Source organism: Falco cherrug, chromosome 1, assembly GCF_023634085.1.
Source record: "Falco cherrug isolate bFalChe1 chromosome 1, bFalChe1.pri, whole genome shotgun sequence".
Classification (NCBI taxonomy): domain Eukaryota; kingdom Metazoa; phylum Chordata; class Aves; order Falconiformes; family Falconidae; genus Falco; species Falco cherrug.
Genome location: NC_073697.1, coordinates 20,356,821 through 20,377,890, shown reverse-complemented (window position 1 = coordinate 20,377,890; position 21,070 = coordinate 20,356,821). Strand labels below are relative to the sequence as shown.

Here is a 21,070-nt window from a genome sequence, read left to right as displayed (position 1 = left end):
CGCCGTCGAGGGGCGGCGGGTGGCTGCGCTGTGACGGGAAACGTGGAGCCCTCGGGCTGCTCAGGCCGCGTCCCGCCGGGCCGCCGTGCGGTGTGCTCAGCCACGAGGCGTAAGGGCGCGTTCCTCACCCGAGGGTTGGCGTTTGTTTCCAGAGAAAGGGGCTCTTTGCCACCCGGTTGCAGCCCTGTGGTCTGGCACCATCCAGGCGATGCCCACAGCCAGCGGGTTGGCTTGTGGCTTGGGTGACCGCAGCGGTGCGGCCCACGGCAGGTGTGAGGAGAGTGGCAACGGGGTCCTGCTGGGGCTTGGATCTGAGCAATGGAGGTGCTTGCTTCACCCTGTCACGAAAATCCAGTTCATTGTTTTTAAGACCTGGGATCTCTCACAGAGGTGCCAAAAACCATGCATATGTCCGCTGGTACTTACCGGTACGACTGCTTAAGAGTACAGGAGCATGCTCACCAGAAACAATGCCCAAACAGACTTCAATGCCAGGTAACACTTCCCATGAACTGTATGTTTTCCTCAATCATCACTCTGACTTATCCTAATTATTTTTCTGTTGCAGGAATGGGTGAATGCAGATTTACATTCACTTTTGAAGCTATGTAATCCTTCACTTTCATGGATTGTTTTTGAGGGAACTCCAAGGGAATGCCAGAAATTTAGCAGCCCTAAAGGAACCATAACATAACACTGTTTCTGTCTAAGAAGTAATACCCTATATATTCTTATAACAGCACCCAACAGGGGCATTGTATTCTGCCTAATACCACAGACAATCTAGTTTGAACAGGGAAAAAGAAGTTACACTTAGCAAGTTGCTTAATAAAAAAAGAGAATGGATGCAACATAAAGTACAATACCCAACACTGAACTTTTTCTAAAAAAACTGAAGAACTCCAGTTGGAATTTCAGCCCACATCATAACTATTGATGCTTTCTAAATTGAAGTAGTGTTGTAGCTGGAAAAGGGATTTGGTTACATCCGATTATGTAGTTAAAAGTAAGTTCAAAGGCACATGCGGCAAGCAGAGGGAAAAGGAAAAACCTGAAAAAAATGCTGTATTTATAGACATTTTAAAATTGTGCTGCTAACATTAATAATTAGACCACTGGAGCATAAAAATTTATCTGTATTCTTGCAGTGACATTAACAGATCTATAATTAGAAGTTAAATATTACAAGTCTCTAGTTTCCACTGAAGTATTAAAAAAGTTTTGTATTGATGTCAGCTAGAAGGAATGAAAAAATGTACAGAATTTTAGTTATAACATGGTTATAACTAAGATAATTGTAAGGCACTATGTTGTTTTGGATCAGTTGGATTTCAGCCAGTCCATAGGCTGACATCTAGGGAAAAATAAAAGAATCAAAACCAGTGCTAGGTGAACACCAGAAAACCTTTGACTACTTTCTAGTGCCCTTAGATGTTGTGCACAATGATGCCATTTGGTTTAGTATCTACAATCATATGGTAGCTATCAAAGCTTAAAAAAAAAAATGTTACCAAAATAATGTTTATTCTTGCCAACACACATATATACACAAATAAGTATATGGTGCTGCATGATGCCATTCAATACATGAGCAACTGCTCCAGTACATTAGATGAGGCCCTCACTTTGAGAGGGAAAAAAAAAAAAAAAAAAAAAAGAGAGAATCCAACAATATGGTTGGAAGAATAACTCTGGGAATGAAAACAGACACACAGGTTTTACACTTAGATTGGTAGCCTAGACACCAATTGTTAATTTAGCAAAACGTAAAAAGAATGAAAATGAAGTATCTGAATTTATGTAAGAAAGAATTCTAAACACCTCAAAAACAAAATACATTGAACAGAGGAATTGATTTGCTTGGGGCAACTGTTTCATTTTTAAGAGTAAGAGCATAATTTAACTATTCTTTTAAAGATACAGCTTCAAAGCTTCAATATGCATAATTCAACATACTTAATACCTTTGTAGACTAGAATACCTTCTTGAATGGAGACCAATCTGCCTTAGTATATCAGATTAAAGTGTTGGCATCATTTGCCCCTGTCTTTGACCTTTTTCCAAGGGCTATGAAAATTTTAAAATCATTTTCCACTTTATGAAGGCCTCAGTATTCTTCTCTTTAAAATAAGAACTTGGGGGTTCTTAATTTTGAACCTTGGGTTACATTTAACTTCAAAAAAAGGAAATAATGCAGTGTAATTTGCAATGCATTTGCATGTTTTGTTTTTAAGCTCTTGAAGTATGCAAGAATAACTATTTTCATTTATAAACTTCATCCGCTATTATCCCAACATGAAATGCAGTTTCCTGTATCTCATTCAGTTGAACCATAAGAAAAATGCTACAGCACTGGACAAAACAGACACCAGTATCTCCTTTTGTAGTTTAATGGGTGTTGTGACATTAATCAGATATTCACAACTGCCTAGCCACCTGTACCAACATTTTATTTTTTTTAATTTAAATTAATCAGCTGTTGACCATAAGGTCTTATAAACAGGCTTCATGCCCTGTTGGTGTTGGTATTTTTCCTTTCTGGTTCATAGAAGGGCCACTGGAGGAAATAAAGTCAGCCTTGTTGAGCATGAAGTTGATGAGTGCTACTCCAGCAGGCATGTATGTTACAACTCTGTTCTATCTTGTCCTAGCTGCAGTCGCAACAAGGATGAGGTCTGAAAGTTCCAAATGAATCAAATTGGACCAAACAAAGGTGAAAGACATCGCATCATGCTGAATGTATGCTGATCCCTAGTCAATGGCAGGAGTGGAGCCCTGTAAGTTTCAATAGAACTATTTTCTATTTGGTACATAAATAGTATAGGTGCATATAGGCTCTTGTAGTTGCCCATCATGAACAACATCAATTGCACAACATACCTATGCCAGGATTGCCTTCAGCTGAGTACACAGCATACACTAGTGAAAGGTGTTTTCTTACTGACATAGCTAAATCATCTCTAAAGTGACCAACTGAATGAGTGAATACACACTTCTGTTACAATCTCTGCAGATCCACCAGGGTTCGCTGGCATAGCAGCTGAAAAATCTTACCCTCCTCAAAAAGCAAACATTGAACTAACTCATTTGCAATCCAGCACAGAGAAATTGAACATGTTGACCCCGCTGTTTCTATGTAGCTCCATAGCTGCTTGTTTACAGCTACATGGAACACTAAGGAGAAACACAAGGGAATCCAGCAGCTCTCAGATTTGAAGCCTAACGGTGTCAGGAACTATTTACATAACTTTCTTGGAAAGAGAAAGAGGTATTTTCAGAATAAAGCTCTTACATAGTCATGGAAGCTGCTGTGCCCTAAATGAAATACCATGGCAGGAATCCACATGTGGTGACAAAATAATTACGAGATTTGCTTGTCTCGAGTTACAATAATTGTAACAATACATACAAGAAGCACAGTATGATACTCAGTCAACCCAAGGAACAGTTAAGGGTCATACTTAAGTTCACATGTCACAGTCTAAGAAACAGAAAGATTTAAGACGACAATGGTCTTCAGGATTCCAGACATAAACATGCCAGCCACTGAAGTATCCAGCAGCTTAGAAGGAAAATGTGTTCTCCAGAGGAAAGGATGGTTTTTCATAGCTAATCCCTTGTTCAGATGGTGGTGTTATCATCCCTAAAGGTTTTCAGGGACTTCACATCTCTTTCTTCCCTCCTCCTGCCCCTCAGGCAGCTGGACTGAAATCAAAGAGGCTAATTGTTTGGGGGGTTTTATCCTTTTAGGAGTTCCTTGCATCCTTAAGTATTAAAATAGTAGCTTTTGCAGTATCCATAGCAATACCAAATTTGATTCTGGCAGCTGACAGATCTGAGAAAGGGTGTTGTTCATAAATAATGGCTCCCCCTTCCAAATCTGTACATTCACAAATGGTCCACAAAACATTTCTGCACTGCAGATTCAATGTGCAGCTACTGTTTTGAATCAAAACTTCCTTCCTCGATCTACATATCTCCTTTCCAACCCCAACCACTTCCTCTTAACCTGGCAAGATCAGGATCAGCACATTAAAAAATCTTTTCTTACCTGGTTTGTACCCCATTTGCAGAACACTTACAATATTAGACTGTTCCCTTTGTTCATGTATATCTGCATGTTTCCAGTGTGCAAATAATGTTTAGCTTTGACCAGGTATGCTAAGATTTCAGTAAGATATTTCCCTGGAATTCGCCAAGCCCATTTCTCTGACTGGGTACAAGGTCATTAACTTGGTATGGGACCTTTGTTCTTTTTTCATTGTAAATGACTTCCCAGACCTTCTACACTGCAGTATCCGGACCAGGATGGAAAAAGGGCTTTGTATTTTCTCATTTTGCATTGAGGTTTTCAGGAAACAAAGGTTTCAACTTGTCTGATGACAGAATCTGAGGGGAACATTTGAAGTGGAATAGCCTACAGACCTCTCCGTTTTTTGTTCTTTTCTCAGTTGTGGAGTTTAACCTAAAAAAAATTTTTTTTTTTTTTTTTTTAACTACTCCATTCCCCAAAGAAGCCAGATAATACACATATAGGAAAAATTTCCCCCTTCTTTAGAGCCAATAGCAACAACTATGATATGCAATGCTGACAAGCTGAATATGAAACAGTATTGCTTTAGTCCCCACAATATGCCAGCTCATGCAGTCAGAATGACTCTTCTTCTGTTTCTGAAGACAAATCCAAGAAGTCTAATACTTTCAAATGAAAGATTTGGAAACAGAAGCAGCTGACTAGCAGAGCTCAGGAGGAGATGTGTATGCCTTTAAAGTCTGCTCTGCTTTGGGGACAATGGCACCCTTGCTACTAGTTATCACCAGGCACTGTGACTGCAAGTACCTGGAACAAATTGTGTTGACATGCAGTCAACTTAAACCACATGTTATACTACCAACTAAAAATCAATCTTTTGTATCTAAGACAATCAATTTTCCAAAACAGTTAAATGTACCTTTTGTAAATATGGCAATAAGTCCTATCTACTCAGTGTCTCAGGATTTTTTTCCCCAGTTCTATCAGTGTTTGTTTTGTCTGTATTTTCTGGGGATCTGAAAAACTTAAGTTATTCTTTCCCTAATGCACTTTAATTTGCTGAGGAAAATGCCTTTCAGAGCCATTTTGAAGGACCGTTTTTTGTTTTGTTTTGTTTTTACACTGATTCCTTCAGAGCTTTTTTTGAATTCAGTAATCATTTCGACCTTAAAAATACTTCCTCACGAAATCTCTCTTCTAATCAATGCAGACTTGATTTTCTGGTTTCGCTGTAAACCGATACAGACTTCTTGTGTTGTGATATTCAAGGTCATGCAAAGCAGTAAATTGTAAGATTAGTTTTTAACTTCTGTCTCTTTGCTTACATATACAGAGTAGTTACTGTCAAAGTTTCTTTCTCAGCTATTCGAAGTCCTAGAAGTTAGCTGTAGGATTTCAGAATTAAGAATTTTCTCATTCCCCTTTGAAAATAATATATACATGTTTTCACATTTCTGTTCCTGAGCTGATGGCAAATTCAGTATCCACCCCTATTATTTCAGAGGTTTTTAAACCAGGGTTTAAAATGAGTTCTTAAGACAAAACTTTTAAGTGAATAAGTACCAGATTAAGCTAGTAATGCATCACTACAAAACCTGAATTAAGTAATGACCACTTAATTAATCCACATCGTATGGACCTAAAAGAGGCACAATATAATTTGACTGTAGTAGATTTTTGCTAATATCTCACATAGCTTCATGTATGCAATATAGGAAAGAAGTCTAAAGAACTAGCAGAAAGTGGTTTAAAATACTGCGTAGGAGTAACTTGCTTTCAGAATAGCAGGCCCTGCCCTAAGCACTGTAGTATTTACATTTTTGTCTTGACAGATTGAAGGTGTGACCTGATAAAACAGGTTGCAGTTCAAAAGTGAAAATCTCATAGCTACACAACATAAGTAAAAGGGATAAAGAATACAATCCCATAGCTAGCTGTCTTTAAAAAAAAGTACTGGAAGCAGTAGTGGGTCTTCAGCTGAACTTGAGTCAAAGTTATTATGCTGGTGTGAAAATATATTATATACTCTATATGCCCCATCATGAAAGACTGCAAGATAAAGTCAGCTTCAGTATCAGTTCAGCTTCAGCTGGCTAACTTGATTCATTTTGAGGTATCACAGTTCCAGAAAAAAGTTGAACAGCAAAGTTCTAGCATGTTTTTAGAATCACAGAATCATTTAGGTTGGAAGAGACCTTCAAGACCATCAGTTCCAACCATTAACCCAGGACTGCCAAGTCCATCACTAAACCATGCCCCTAAGCACTGCATCTATGTGGTTTTTAAGTACTTCCAGGGATGGTGATTCCACCACTTTCCTAGGCAGCCTGTTCTAATGCCCGAGCACCCTTTTGGTGAATAGATTTTTCCTAATATCCAATCTAAACTTCCCCTGGTACAACTTGAGGCCACTTCCTCTTGTCTTGGGCAGCCTGTTCTTTTGTTAAAAGAAAATTATGTCAAGTGTATTAATTTCTTTCTATAGGTATTACAGCCCTTATAGACAAAGTAATAAAGGCTAGATGATAACCTTAGACATTGATCAGAAGCCTAGTAGTTACGGCCTCAGAAGCAAGACTGAAGATAATGAACTGTTTAGTCCAGATAACAGAAAACTTCTGGATATGTAATAATAGTCTTCAAATACTTTATAAATACTTCAAACAAAACTAGAAAAAAATTATTCTTTATGACCACTATGGACACAAGAAGAATGAATACACAAATTGAAGCAAGTCAGAATTTAGACATCAAAAATACTTCCTAAGCGAGTAAAGTACTTGCACAGGCCACCTGGTGAGGTCACTGGGCTCTCATCAGCAGGGGTCTTTGATAGGCTAGGCAAGCGTATGAAGTGACACAGGCACAGCCAGTGCTTGACATAAACCTGCACCAGATTATTTCCTGAGCTCTTTTCTAGTCCCATTTCCTGTAATTCTGAGTTTAAAATGAGATGCACAAAAAGTGGTGTCAGACTGATACACAAAGTATCAGTACTTAGAAAAAAACGTGAGGTAGCTTTCCCATATCCAGCCAGGACTTCAGGCTCCAGCTTTTGACCTTTTCTGATTTGATATCATTGCTTTTTCAACCCCCTCCCCTGTTGTTGGTGTCGGTCAGTCAGCTTTAACTGGGGGGAAAAAAAAAAAAACCAACCCAAAAAAACAAACCACCATGAACTCCCCAGCCTACATAGCTCTGGCTGGCTGGTCAGATTCAAAGGGCTGTTCAACAGGCTGATGTAAGAAAAGCTTGTTGAGGGTTATTATTACACTGATAGAAGTTGTGTCTAGCTAAGAAATTGTCCATGCCTCAAATAGCTGGAGGCCAGACAAGTACCCAGGGGCAACATCATGCACACCTGACCCACTCAATTTCTTCTAGACACCTGCTATTGGACAGTGCTGTGGAGTGACCTCTGGTATACTCATGTTATGCTCTGATATCAAAAAGCCTAGAAAAACATTAACTTAGGGAGTCTTGGAACATCAGAAATTGGAGCACTAAACTCCAAAATACATACAGTAAATGTTTTAAAGGAAGCCATCTCCGTTATTTTTTTCAAATGACAGGAACTATCAGAACCACTTTATGCAGCAAATGAACTGCTGGGCCACATCCATACACTTTCTAGAAGTGTCTTCCTCAGCCCATCAATATCCTATTTTAGCTCAAGAGTTACTTCCTAAACTGATTTCACCCACCCTGTGTCTCCTGTCAGACCCTTCAGAATCAGCTCACCCCTTTTCTTGCCTTTATTAATAGAAAGTGACTTTCCAGATCCAGCTTCTCCCGGGTGAGCTAGTTCCTTCAATCCTAACCATTCACATACATGCCCCATTGCATAAAGGTCATACTTTCCCAGGCCCCGCTTCCCATTAGGGTTTGCGCTGAGTTGATCATATGCTCCTTCTGGGAGCAATAAGTCTTAAACTTACCTACTTCCTCTCCTACTTGCAACCTAATCTTGAGAGGGATCTTCATGTAACATGAACTTTGTCACCAAGATCATTCCTACTCTGTGTAACTATTTTTATTTGTTGAAAAGACAGAAGTTAGGTTCCCTTTCAGTACCTGCCTGTTATTTAACTCATATTTAGCAGCCCAACTACACAAATTCTTTATAAAACCTTGAAAGAGCTTTAAGGCTGTGAAGTATTTTTCCACCATTCCTGAACAGGACATGGAAGCTAGAACACCATGTTGGGTTTTCCTATAGCAGGAAGAGCGCTGACTACTGTACCATGAACTTACAGCGGTTTGTTAATATTATAGCAGACAAGTGACAACTCTCATTACTGACCTCTACCTTTCATGTCTGCCACATGGTGTTGGATATCCCTGTTTTCATTTCTCCATGAATCTTTAGCAGTCAGTCCGCTGCATAGGGTATCATAAAGCTGCTACACAAAATGGTTTTAAAATCCTTGGAAAACAGCTACATGCATGCAGAAAATATTTCTCAGAACTGCCAGATATGGAAAAGTCATCCTGGCACTCTAAGAACATTTTCAAGATCTGTCCTGTTCATTGCTCAGAGCTTGGTCTCAGGTCATTTCACATAATTATTATTCTTCTTAGCCTCACTGTCTTCTTCCCATTCTCAGAAAAATAGCACTTGTGTTACCCCCTCGTCAATGGCATTGATGCCCTTTCCACCTTTTACCTTTCTGTATTCTGTTTAGCTGTGTCTGAACCACCAGTGGAGGGCTTAAACCCTCTGATGAGCTACACTACATACTTGTTAGTTTCTTCCTGAACTATGAGCTGGAGCAATTTGATTCCCATGGTCAGGAAACCCGGTCACAGAAGAGAAGAGATTTCTTTATGGCCTACAGGAAATGGAAACACAAAAAGATCACTTATTTGGGGAGCTAAGCCTAATTCCCAGGTCCACCTAAGAGTATTTACATAGCTGTAACCATCTTAGACCAGATCCCATGGTCAAGTATTATCTTCCTGCACTGCAGCCTGCACACCTGCTACTTTCCCTTCTGACTCCTTTCCAGCCTCTTTACTCGCATCTTGTCTTCATTCCTGCTTCATTTTGGCATTTCTAGTACTCCTTTCTACTGGAAAACACCCTCAACTTTTAGCCACTGAATACTTCCCCCCAACCCCCCTTCAAAGAACTCCAAACTTTTTTCCATTAATACTCCTCAATGCACTACTGGTCTCACCATCAGCACCACTTCAGTCTGTCTTGTAGACTTTGAATGCAAAGAGATCATGTTTCAAGGACCAGCATATGCCTCCAGTATTTACAGACCCCGATTATTAATTCCCCCCTCCCCATTTATGAAATGTTTAGTTCACAGCTATCTATGGTATTTGACCTGAGATACTAGACAAAAAAAGACAGGTAGCCAAACCATTAGGGGTTGAGGCAGTAGATTCAAAATGCAAAATAAATTCTCATTGACTGCAGGGATCTAGTATCTGGGAGTATTATTTAGAAGGCTGTTGGAATTTTTTCCTAGGTTTTAGTTATTTTTAGAACAGCTGAAATCAGCACACTGTGTAGTTTGACATTATCTCATAAGAGGCAATATGACATTCAGACCCATAAATGGAATATTGTTTCTTTTGGGTTTTGAGTCCTATGCACAGTACAGTGTTGGAAAGAAGACTGCGTCCTCCAACTGCTTCGGTGAAGAATTATTTAATATTGAGCTCTGCTTTGACTCTTAAGCTGACACTCATTCCTACACCATTCCTTAGTTATGCTGTAATATTTTTTTACATTTCAAATTGTGTTAGATTTCTGGCAATTCTGTGCCATTTACGAAATGCAAGGTTATAACAAGAGATTTGGGAAAGTTGCGTAAACATGGCACAGAATGCATCTTCTAATCAATTTTAAGAATACAGATTTAAATTTTTTTCTTGACAAAGAAAATATGTGGGGTTTTTGAAAATCCAAATATACAAATTAAATATCATTCCAAACCTTTTTGGAAGCATTATGTGAGCTTCTGAAAGAGCATTTTCCTTAAAGTACACATTAAAATGAGAGCTACTAACTGAATAATGGGCAAGAACTATCTTAAACACACGTTAGTGCTTTCCTTAGTTTTCAGTCTCTACCTGCCTGTCTTCCGCTAAGTCACTTTCTCAGTTAGCAAAATATTCCGCCAGGAAGATGTAATTCTCAGTGCTGTAACAAGTTCCTCTGGAAGAATGGGAAATTCTTGGAGCTTTAACACAGGCCTAGAAGACATATTTGAATTCTTCAGTGGATCTTTGCTTCACTCCATCCAAATACATGTTGAATTCTGAAAGAGAAGTCAGTCCTGCATATAAAAAATGTAAAACAAATCTAAGATTTTTCCACCTACAGGCCTCAGCAGAACTAGCTTCACCAACACCCATGGTCATGAGTTGCTTTATATGACTTAAGAACCTGAATAATCAGGGGTACCATATGCACCTGTTTAGGGTGAACTGAGCCTAACAAAAAACAAGCCAACCAACTAACACGTCAACATTTGTCAGGAGTTAGGTTTTCATTAAACCGTACAGGATGAATATTTGGAAGTGACTTTTCTGTTGAATACTCCCATCTGAAAACTAATCCTCATTATATTCCATCTGACACCATGGGTACTCAGCAGCTCCATCTCAAAGATTCAGAATTCAAAGTCAAGTCAGCTGAAAATACAGGATCAGAGAGTGAGCTGTAAGTTACCTGTTGGTATGTACTATATATGCTTGTTAGCAATATTTAAAAAAATGTTATAACATTCTGAAGAACTGATTTCAATAGAAATTGTTCTGATTTACAGCCACCCACTGAATAGCATCAGTTTGTGTAAAATTGTGTCCTCTCCATTCCTCTATTAATCTTTATAAATAATACTTGCGTTTAGATTATAACTATTTACAATTTTGCTATCCGACAAATAGAAATACTTTTTGATGCCATGATGTGTAAATTCCGGGCTACAGAACTTCTTGGAGCACTGTATTTCTTGTTAACTTTATTTAACTGGGGTGCCATGAGGTAGATAAAGATTGTGAAATGCACTGTTTTGGAAATCGTATGCCAGACTCTAGAAACTGCTTAATTCCACTCCCCCATCCCCTGGGTACAGTCATAACACCAAATAAGAAAATCACAAACATAGGGCTTCTGTTGTTATTAGAAAGAAAATTTCACAATACTTAGTAGGATAATTTATTTAACTGCAGGAGTCTTATTGCCAAGTCTGTGTTATACAATATGTCAGACTAGACTAAAAAGAATTTAAGAAGCAGCAATCGTCAAGTATACAACTCTAGCTCAAATGATTTGCAGATATTGTTGTCAAGGACTATAAGGATCAACTGTAAAGTGACTTACGTACATTAGAAAAACAAGCAAACAGTAAAAGTGAAGAAAGCCAATAGCTATTTCAAAGATTAAGTTCTGTTATTACAAAAATTTTGTGCAGCTTAACATGGGTTAGTGAAGCTACTCAGTCTTGAAAACACTAGAAGGATTACAGAGTATATTTTTTATTCCCTTCATTTCTTTTAGTTTTCAAAATTGAGACAGAAATAAGTAATAGTTTTCCTTACAAGCAATGGTAGAATGATTCAAACAAGTTCACTCTTTCAGACAGACAAAGCCTTTCATTTAAACTTTACAAGCCTACTTAGCTTCACAAAGCAGAAATGTCTGGAGATGCTCAAATAATTGGGGAAAGGATCTCACAGGGCACCCTCCTAGGAACTACTTTCACTGTTCACCCAGAACAGCAGCTGATAGAAAAGCTTGAGAGAAGCCTGTTAAACCCACACTTCGGGGCAGAAGTTTATTTTAAGACGAGATTAAAGCCAGGAAGTAGTTCTGTAACTATCTGAAACTAGTAGAGAAGAGGGACCAGTGGAAAAATATGTGTATATGTACAGATTAATCTAACCATTAATAGGAGAAGTGTACTTTGAAAAGCACACTTTTCAAAGAAAAGTAATACCTATAGAAAGACATCTGAAAGATGTCTGCCACTATGTTGCTTCCTTTCTGAAGTATTCATCCTTGGTTAACAAGGCAAACAAATCCTACTGCTCAGTCTAAAGCTGTAGCTAGTTCTGGTTTACCATGTGCAAAGCCTGCCTATATAAATGCTTTCTCCTAGCTCAAATGTGTACGCCTATGACATTTCAGAGAGAACAATGGCACCCCTCTGGGTCAGGCTGCAGAGAGTTTGGGTTCGATATTGTTTGTGGGACGCTGTTCTATTTATCACACAATAGGGTTTCTGTTTCTCCATCAGTTCTATTGTGTTAAATCAGACTGCTTTTTTTCAAGTTACATTTTAAGTTATAGCCTGTCAGGCGCCTTAAGGCATCTAGACACTGGGTGCCCCATAAATTTGAAGTTATTACTGCTCAGTGTTGCCGTAAATGAGTTAGTCATCTTTTCTCATAAAGCAGCAAGGGAATGAACTGAAAATACAGTGCAGCTGCATCTTATTTAAAAGTGTGTCTTTCAAGAGGTACAAGACATTAACATGCCCTTTCTGAAACTGTATGAAAGTCTGCCCAAACTGTAATAATTAGTCACAGAAGGGCTGAATGAAGCTCTGTCTACTCTTGAGAAGCAGCCATATTTAGCCCTTGTCGTACAACATGGCTGTGGCCAACCTGCATGCTGACCATGCTTCATTGTTCTGTTAACATAGATGAAAAGCATTAACCTGCACAGAGTCACAGGATACAACACAACTAACATGATTTTGCCTGATCTGTGCCTAAGCAGTGTTATTCTTACAGCATGAAGGGAGCCAAAGAGAAGTGAGAGAGAAGGAAGCACCGTGGATGCCGAGCACTCAATATGCAGCTGCTGCTATGGTCCTGCCTGTCTAACCAGTGGATTTTTGAACCCACCCAGCCCACTCCTCACATAGGCACAGGCACACAACTATACACACAGAGCCCCCAGCAAAAAACAGAAGCAGAGTCTGTTTCCCTTCTCGTGTGCTCTTAGCAAGAAACCATCTTTTTTCTGTTTGGGGTTGCTGAATTTTATTATTTGTCCAATAGTGCTTGACACTGCATTACTTCCTTTTAGTTTAAAAACTGCAGTAAGAGTTACTGGCATATATACACCATACATTTCATTTCTGATAAAACACCAAATAAGAATGGCAGTTTAATTGTTATCTCATGTGTTTTGCATCTTTACAGACAGTAGGAATAACCATTATTTCTAATGCAATTTTGAAGGTTGGAGAATGTTTGTAATAACTAACATTGAACTATGATAAAAGACAAGAAAAAAACCCCTAGAACAAGCCAAGAGATTGTGAGCAAAACATTAAATAGACATAGGTGAATCATTTTTCCATTGCAGGGATTTTAACTCTTAATAGCCTACACTTAGTTGAACAGAATTAATCTCTAATGCTCTTGAAAATTTGTTGTTCATAAATATTATGACAGGTTGAAGACACATAATAACCCCCCTGATTTAAGAACCAGATAGACCTGATAGATCTCATCAATGAGAACTGTTACATTGAAACCTTTTTAATTCTCACTTCTTGCTATCTGAAATACTTTCTTCAGAAGAAACCTACTGCTTTGAGAAGTCTTGGAAGGAACAGCTACTAATTCTGGTATCATCCCACATGATATTTTGTTCCCCCCTCTCCAGCTTACAGCATCAGCCTAATGGGACAAAGCAACCAAAGACCCATTCATAATATAAATCAAGACATTTATACATTTCAAATGCAATATGGCATTAAAGAGTGCTACAACATAAGCAGGAACTAGAGCTGGCTTGGACTAAATTCAGAGACAAGTCAATTTTATTGGATCCCAACCATACCTTTGATCACAGATCATTTACTAACAATTTTGTTCCCCTCTCTCCCTCACAAAAGTAATGACAAGGACTAAGAAAACATCAAATGAGAAAAATTCATATTCAAGTGGAGGGAAGAGTAGTCAGAACCACTGATTTCCTGCAGGTTTGAGTAACCTGCAAGCTTTCACTTGTTCATTCAGCCATCAAAGAACACATACCCACAGGCCTTGACCAAGGGACAGACATTTGGACTGTATCAAGCTTCCAGGGGATATGTGTGCAAAACTGCAATATGCAACTTATTAAAAAGCTTGCGTGTTTGCTATTTCTGTGGTTTGTCAGAAAGGTCATTGTTTAAGTAGTTTTCATCTAATGAAAATGTGCCTCTATTCTTGTTATTATTGTTTGATTGTTTCTTTCATGTACGTTCCTCCTCAATATCGTTGTTTGTCATCATATTGTGAAGTATCTTGCTGTTCCTCTAGTTGCCATGGAACTCGTTAGATGTTACATTTTTGTATAACTTTTCATTACACTAGTGGTTAGTTTACAGATGGGTATGTTTCCACCATAAACTTCTCTGAACTCATTGGGAAGTTTCAGACTGAAGTAGGATAAAAGCAACCATATTCATTGTGCAGAGTAACATGGGAGCTGCATTACTTTACCAGACAAAAACTTGCTATATTTCTCAGATTGCTGCCCATCAGATCTTTCCTCTTAATCTAATCTAAGCACCTACACTGAGCAGACATCTACACTTGTATTCATATAGGAGGTCTACTACAACAGTACCAAATATGAGCAAAATTATTCATCCCATGCAGAAAATATACCAAATACTGAACCTCCACTCTTCATTACAAAGAGGTCTGCTGAACTAGCAGAACTAAGCAGCCTAGACAACCAAAACTGCTATTAAGGACTTAAAAGCACAAATTCCAGCTGAGGTGTAAGGCAGTCAGAGATCTCCCAGTTAATCTTTGCACAAACCAAAGGTATGGATAACTGTGCATTTTCTCCATTATATGAGAATTCAAAAACCTGCCTTTTGTATTTTTTGATGGAAACTATACAAAGAAGCACACAAACAACTTTTAAAAGATAGCCAGAAAACATTAACAGATGACTTAACAGTAGCTAAATATTTAGATTGTACATTTCACATTTATCACAACATACCGTTCTTTTTCCAGAAAAATGTCTCTGTTAGGGGCTAGAACAGACAGTATCCAATTTGTTTGTTTCTCTTGGTATATTATCTTCCTTTAAAGAGAGCAACAGAGCCAAGTGGGCCCCTCTGCAGGGAAAAGGATGCAGTATCTGCATTTGAGAGCTACTGGGTGTGCTTAAGACAAGGGAGAAGCAAACAGCAAGGAGGCATGAGCATGCAGTTCAGGCTCAGGAGATGGCCAAAAGCAGCAGGAAAAGCTAGAAATAAGCCCCACAGTGACAACAAAAAAAACTTGCTAGGGACTAGAGTGAACTCACAGTCTGCTTCAACCCTGAAAGCCACAGAGCCGACTGAAACCAAGACTGGAAGCAAGGACAAAGTGAGCAGCAGGAGATTTGTTTATAAACCCTTCCCCATGTCTAGTCTGTCTTTTTTCTCTCTTGTCTCTGTTCTAAGAGGTTTGTCTGATGTCGGCTTTGTTCACGGAAAACCTGAGGTTTGAGTTTAAAAGCTCTTTGAGGGAAGAAGGCTGGACAGACCTACCTCAAAGCTCTGGTCAGAGATATATATATTTTTAATGGCAGAGGTATTTTGGGGTTTCATTTAAGTATGATAATAAATACTTTGCTGCCATGTGCAGCATGTAAGTACTGGCCTTGTCAAGCCATACCTGTTAGTGAGTGGCAACATCACAAGCTATGCACAAGGACACAATTTGAGCTCAGAAACAGCTATGATCTCAGAAGCAATTTCTTCACACTTGGATATAAAGTCAGCATGAGGCTCTCATAAAAAGGATTTCATAACTTCATAGTTTTCCTCTAGTTCTCCCATACTTCATCCAAACTAGGAACTGCTGATCAAGACCTCTGGGCCGAGCCTCCTGCAAAGAATGCTGTGAATGCTAGATGGGGTTATTATACAACCAGCTGTAATGCTGGTTAAGCAAGTCCAGGAGAAAGTGGTCAGACATCTCTAAAACACAATGATAACAGGGGCTTTGTCAGTATCAAAAGGGAACCTATGACTAAGTGGGATCCAGAAACAGTTGTAACTTGCTTTAACCTATTGCTCAAACCAAAGCAGCAGGCATGACTTTCTCCACATCCTTTAGGTCTCCTTCACCCTCTCTCAAGAAGGCATGAGACAAATCACCTGGCACTCAGCAGCCACCAGTTAGTTACAGAGGAAATGGAACCACTGTCTTGTCTACAGTGTCACACATCATCTGCCTGCAAACCACGTGGCACCAGCCATTTTCACTGTGCTGTCCTCCCCAGCAGCCAGCTGCACAGTTTGAACAAGAGAGGGTGAAAGAACATAAGGAAGCCATTAAGGGCTGGGAGCAGTTGCCCAACATGACTCAAAAAGGGAACTGAAGAAACATAATCGAATCACTCACGAGCAACTGTCCGTCCAGTCAACATCTGCAGGTGGTCTGCAGCTGCTCCTGCTCTCAAGACAGACTAAACCAGTTCTCTAGGACAGCACACTATATGCATTAGCTCAGTGTACCTGCCCATTAGTTTTAAATGTGTCAAACAAAAGCCCAAAACTTTTGGTCTGTGAAAGAATGACTATGAAGAGGCAGCACTTGGAAAAAGAAAAGCCAAGAGAAGGAACAATGCCTCACTTGAACAACAGAGAGTTGTCTCCAGCTTCTAATTATAACACGATGCAAAATAACTTGAATGCAAAATAAACACAATACATTTACCCACAACTTCCTAGCTGTATGATGGGAAATTGAAGAGAATAAACACAGTAATAATAATGGGCCCAGATTGCAGCTGGCACATGCATGGGTATGTGGGAGGAAAAGTACCAGAAGTGCCCACAGCCTGTGTGCAAGCCCTGCCTACACACAGCAGGAACTTCATCCTTGTGTCCTCAAAGAATTAATTAATTCCCCAAGACATAGAGGATGAGTAAGTCCTGATTCCACCAAGGAGCAAAATAAGAATCATGCTTAACTGCTTGAAAGGAAACACCCTCCAACATCATCCCTCCCTGATGATGTTATCTGGCTTTGAGATGGAACAACCTTTTTAATAGGCACCCTATTCTGTGTCTACAACCAGCAGACATTCAAGTAATAACATTTCCACCTCCTGTGCTTTTCCAGTTTTCCTCATGGTAGATAGTATCAGTAAAAAAAGAATCTTCAGAGGAGAGGGGATATCTTTTTGAAGTGAATTATAAACATTTATCTAGCAGTTCATCAAAAGGTACCTCAACTCCACGCTTTTCAGCAGGCAGAAATCAAATTGTCAATCAGCGGACTTTCCAAAATACACAACAGCTGCAAGATCAGCCAACTATACATTCATGCCTATTATGAGATAGGAGAGTCCCTTTTTTGTTACACAGGCAGATACCTACCATTACAGAGCAAGTCGTGCTAGAAAGTGATAACTAGCTGCATTCAAAAACCTATCAGTGTTATTGGGTCACTTGAACTTGCATTTAAGAACATCTCTGTTTAAAATAAATGGCTTAAAAGAGACAGGAGGGGTATATTCCACATGCCCTAGTATCAGCAGTGGTTGTCAATGAAAGCTGAGGATTATGATTATTATAACCAGTTGTTTGGGCTTTCAAGAAGCGATAGAAGAAATCTTCCAAAGCCTACTTTGGAACCAGTGAACAGATGAAATTAAGTAAGAACTCGCATCTCTGACAGGGTTAATACTACAAGTTTATAAACCAGTCTAAACACCGATTTAGAAGACTAGATCATCTCTGAATTATATCAGTTGCTATTGTAGCCTTTCACAGATTCACTGAAAGTCTAAACAGGCTCTAGAAATCCATGGAGGACCTAAAGACAACAAATGGGAGGCTCTCTTCATGGAGCTACTGGGGAAAGTTTAATATGGAAAAGTGGAAAGCCCAGCTTCTCCTCTACATACAGGTTTAAGTTACACAGCCAGCTACAGCTGCTATAGCTCAAGAGGGGAATGCAGCATTTTTAAAACAGGAGCTGGAAAAGGCAGAGGGGCAGGGAAGTCAAGGAGAAATGAGCATGCTGTAAACATTAACAGCACAGAAACTGGGGGGCAGGTGAAAGAAAATTAAAATATTTTACTTCACAAAACATTTAAATCTCAGTTTTTATTCCGTATCACTGTTTCACCTGAAACGGTGTGCAGTCCCAGATGTGGAACAGCACAGGTAACAAAATAGGCATGGATTAGGAACCAAGTTAAACCACTGAGCACCAGACATAAGGTCATTTTCTAAATCCAAACTGTCTGATCTCTTTTCCTGAGTGCAAAAAAGCATACTGTAAGAATAAGCAGGATAATTCCTTACCTCTTATTCTACAAGCGTGGAAAGCTAGAGCAGTGTTTCCCATTTATGATTTAATGAAGAAGCAGTCCTACTCCCATCTTACAAAGAAATTTCACATGGTCAGACCCTTCACTACCAGACCTGCTAGATTTAGAAAGAATTTTGATACAATTAAAATGAGAATTCAGGTCCTTTAGGAAGGTATGCATTATAAGATTAATAGTTAATAATCCTGTCAACATTTATTTAAGCTAAGCCATTGGAGCAGAAATTCAGTTATTTCTGCTGCCTGTTGCTACAAACACACAGGGATATACTTTTCTAAAAAGGGAAAGGACTAAGCACATGGCTGCTTACTTCTAGCACGTGCTATACTACGTATTGCTAGTAACTGATGGTTTTCACATGCAGCGTGACACAAAGAGTGTGTAACATCTCCTGTCAACTTCTGTATCTGCCATCACTTATTTGGCATTCAGAGTACCTAGGACAGGTTTAAAAAAACAAACAAACTTTCAGTGATGGCTGGACCCTCCTATCATCAAAATTAGCAGAAGTAAGTTTGAGAACGAATGCCTTCTAGAAAAGCCTCACATAAAACTAGTCCATGCATACCAAATGCAATTTGCTGTAGAGGGAAAATACCTTAGCATGTGTTGAATCTAGGATGCAGCCTTTTTAGATTGCCTACACTGAAGCCATTTACAGAAGTACAAGACTGATGAAGTCAAGAAAGCAATCCATTGACTTCAAAAGGCTGAAAGTTTCACTTCAGCTGTCTGGAGCAAGAGACTACCTCCCAGTAATACCTAGAGGCTGTAACAACATCACAGAAAATACTCATACCTCTGCCTGATACCATAAAAGCTAAGACAATTGTGTATTTGTAAGAAAATTTACTTCACCTTTTTGTATCTTATTTCAAGCAATAAGTACATAGCTAGCATTGTAATTAAACAACCAAGCAATACACATACACAGAGCATATAGGTATGTTTAGTTCACATTCAGATAAAAACAAATTAAGCCTCTGAACACCTGTAGCCTTAAGCCCACCCTTACTGCCACATAGGAAAAGCCTGAACTACCATCCAAACCCAGCATTAAAACACAGGCATTGCAGGGGTGGACAAAACAGGTAATGAGAGTCAGCATGTATATTAACACAGCATTAATACTCAAAAACCCCCACACTTTATAGTTTCCTCTGTATCAGCCTTTTAACAACTTTACTATTATACTATCAACAAACATTTATGATATGAAGTACATTTTCATTATTTATTCAAAGAGCAAAGAAAGGCTTCTAGAATTCTTATGTTTGTTTTCTAAGTAAGAAGACACAGCAGTTTAATTTAAACCCCTTACATATGAGGTTAGCTGACTCAGGAGACCTAATACAGGTCAGAAATACATATACTTTCAGGCAAAATAAAGAAAGAAGAAGGAAACATTTTTTAATTGGGCTACTGTTACAAATCGCAAACAATTGGCTGAAAGCCCAGTATCACAATAAGAAAAAAAAAAAATCTCCTTGCTAGAGCTAAAAACCAAAACACCTGCAGATCTGAAAATTTTCCTTAAAAAACAAACTTAAAAAGGCAAAGACAAACTGACTCACCTACCCATAGCAACTTACTGTTACCTTCCCTCCTCCTAAAGCAGGACAGGCATCTTTTATAGTTCATGTTAAAAGGCTTGTTAAAGGAAGCAAGGTCACTTGGCCCCAGTGGTGGGGCTAGTAATGAAGCCCAGCTGCATCCTCCCTGGCCCTGCGGGGCTGACAGGGAGCCACACGCTCTGGAGAGCAGGCTGACAGTTCCCTGTGGAACTGGTGAGCACTTTGTGTAGCAGCTCAAATCAGTGAAAGCAAGGTAGAAGCAGATGGAAAAAGCCATCTTCTTTCATGTGGCTTTATTTTGTACCCATATCGCCGTAAAAAGTCTATGTAAGAGGGAAGGCCAGCAGAGAAGGGGGTTTTTACAGGGTTTTTCTCAGGTTTTATGGCCTTGGTAGGTGGCTTTGCTGATATGCCACAGCCCCATGGTTTTTTTAACATGATCTTTGTTACTTGCGTCCCAGAAGAGGAAGTAAAATTGCTCTGAGTTTGTTTATTGGGCAAAACTGTGCATCTTACTCTGCTGCAACTTCTAAGCAGATGTGTTTGAATGAAAACCAGTGGCAAGAAATAACAGGCAAAAAAGTAGAAAGTGTGTAATAAGCAAGAAAAAACCATTCACATTTTTCTAGCCTCCTTCTAACATTGCTGGAATACTATGAGACCTTTTAAGTAGTAGCAAACATTATGAAATGGAAGAGGACATAAAAGAAAATGTTAATACCTCAGGACTACTCCAGTCCTTCCCAATTTTCTGCGCTAGGGCAAGAGCTTAACGTATACTTTGGCATCCAGAATCTTATAAAATATTTTCTTTGCATATGCCAAGACTTTATCTGTTCATTTTAGCTTGGACCTGCAGGAATGCTTGCAAAATGGAATTGGAAAAGGGAGACAAGACTGGAAATACACAGTTACATTCTCCACTTTATTCTGCCATAAGCAATTAGTTTGTGGTTAAGAAGAACAGAGATTACTATTTGTGGAAAAAGAAGCCAAACAACCTCCTTTTCCCAAATAGATATATTCTTGGCCAAAAAACCAACTTAAATTAGTCTACACACATTATTTATCAAATGCTGTCAATTCACACAGTCCTTGTACTCTCTAGAGGGTCTGCCTCATAGTTTCAAACCCAAATCCTGAAATGAGATC

The 21,070-nt window shown here is 39.0% G+C and overlaps 1 long non-coding RNA gene across 1 annotated transcript; it reads right to left on the bottom strand.

The window, feature by feature from the left end:
* Positions 1-6,844: 6,844 nt before the first annotated feature.
* LOC129735285 (uncharacterized) lies at positions 6,845-19,118 on the bottom strand. Its single transcript, XR_008730709.1, has 3 exons — positions 19,046-19,118; positions 18,319-18,441; positions 6,845-10,308 (listed from the first exon to the last, which is right to left on the bottom strand). It is a non-coding gene; the product is annotated as an uncharacterized LOC129735285 (long non-coding RNA).
* Between the last annotated feature and the right edge of the window lie 1,952 nt (positions 19,119-21,070).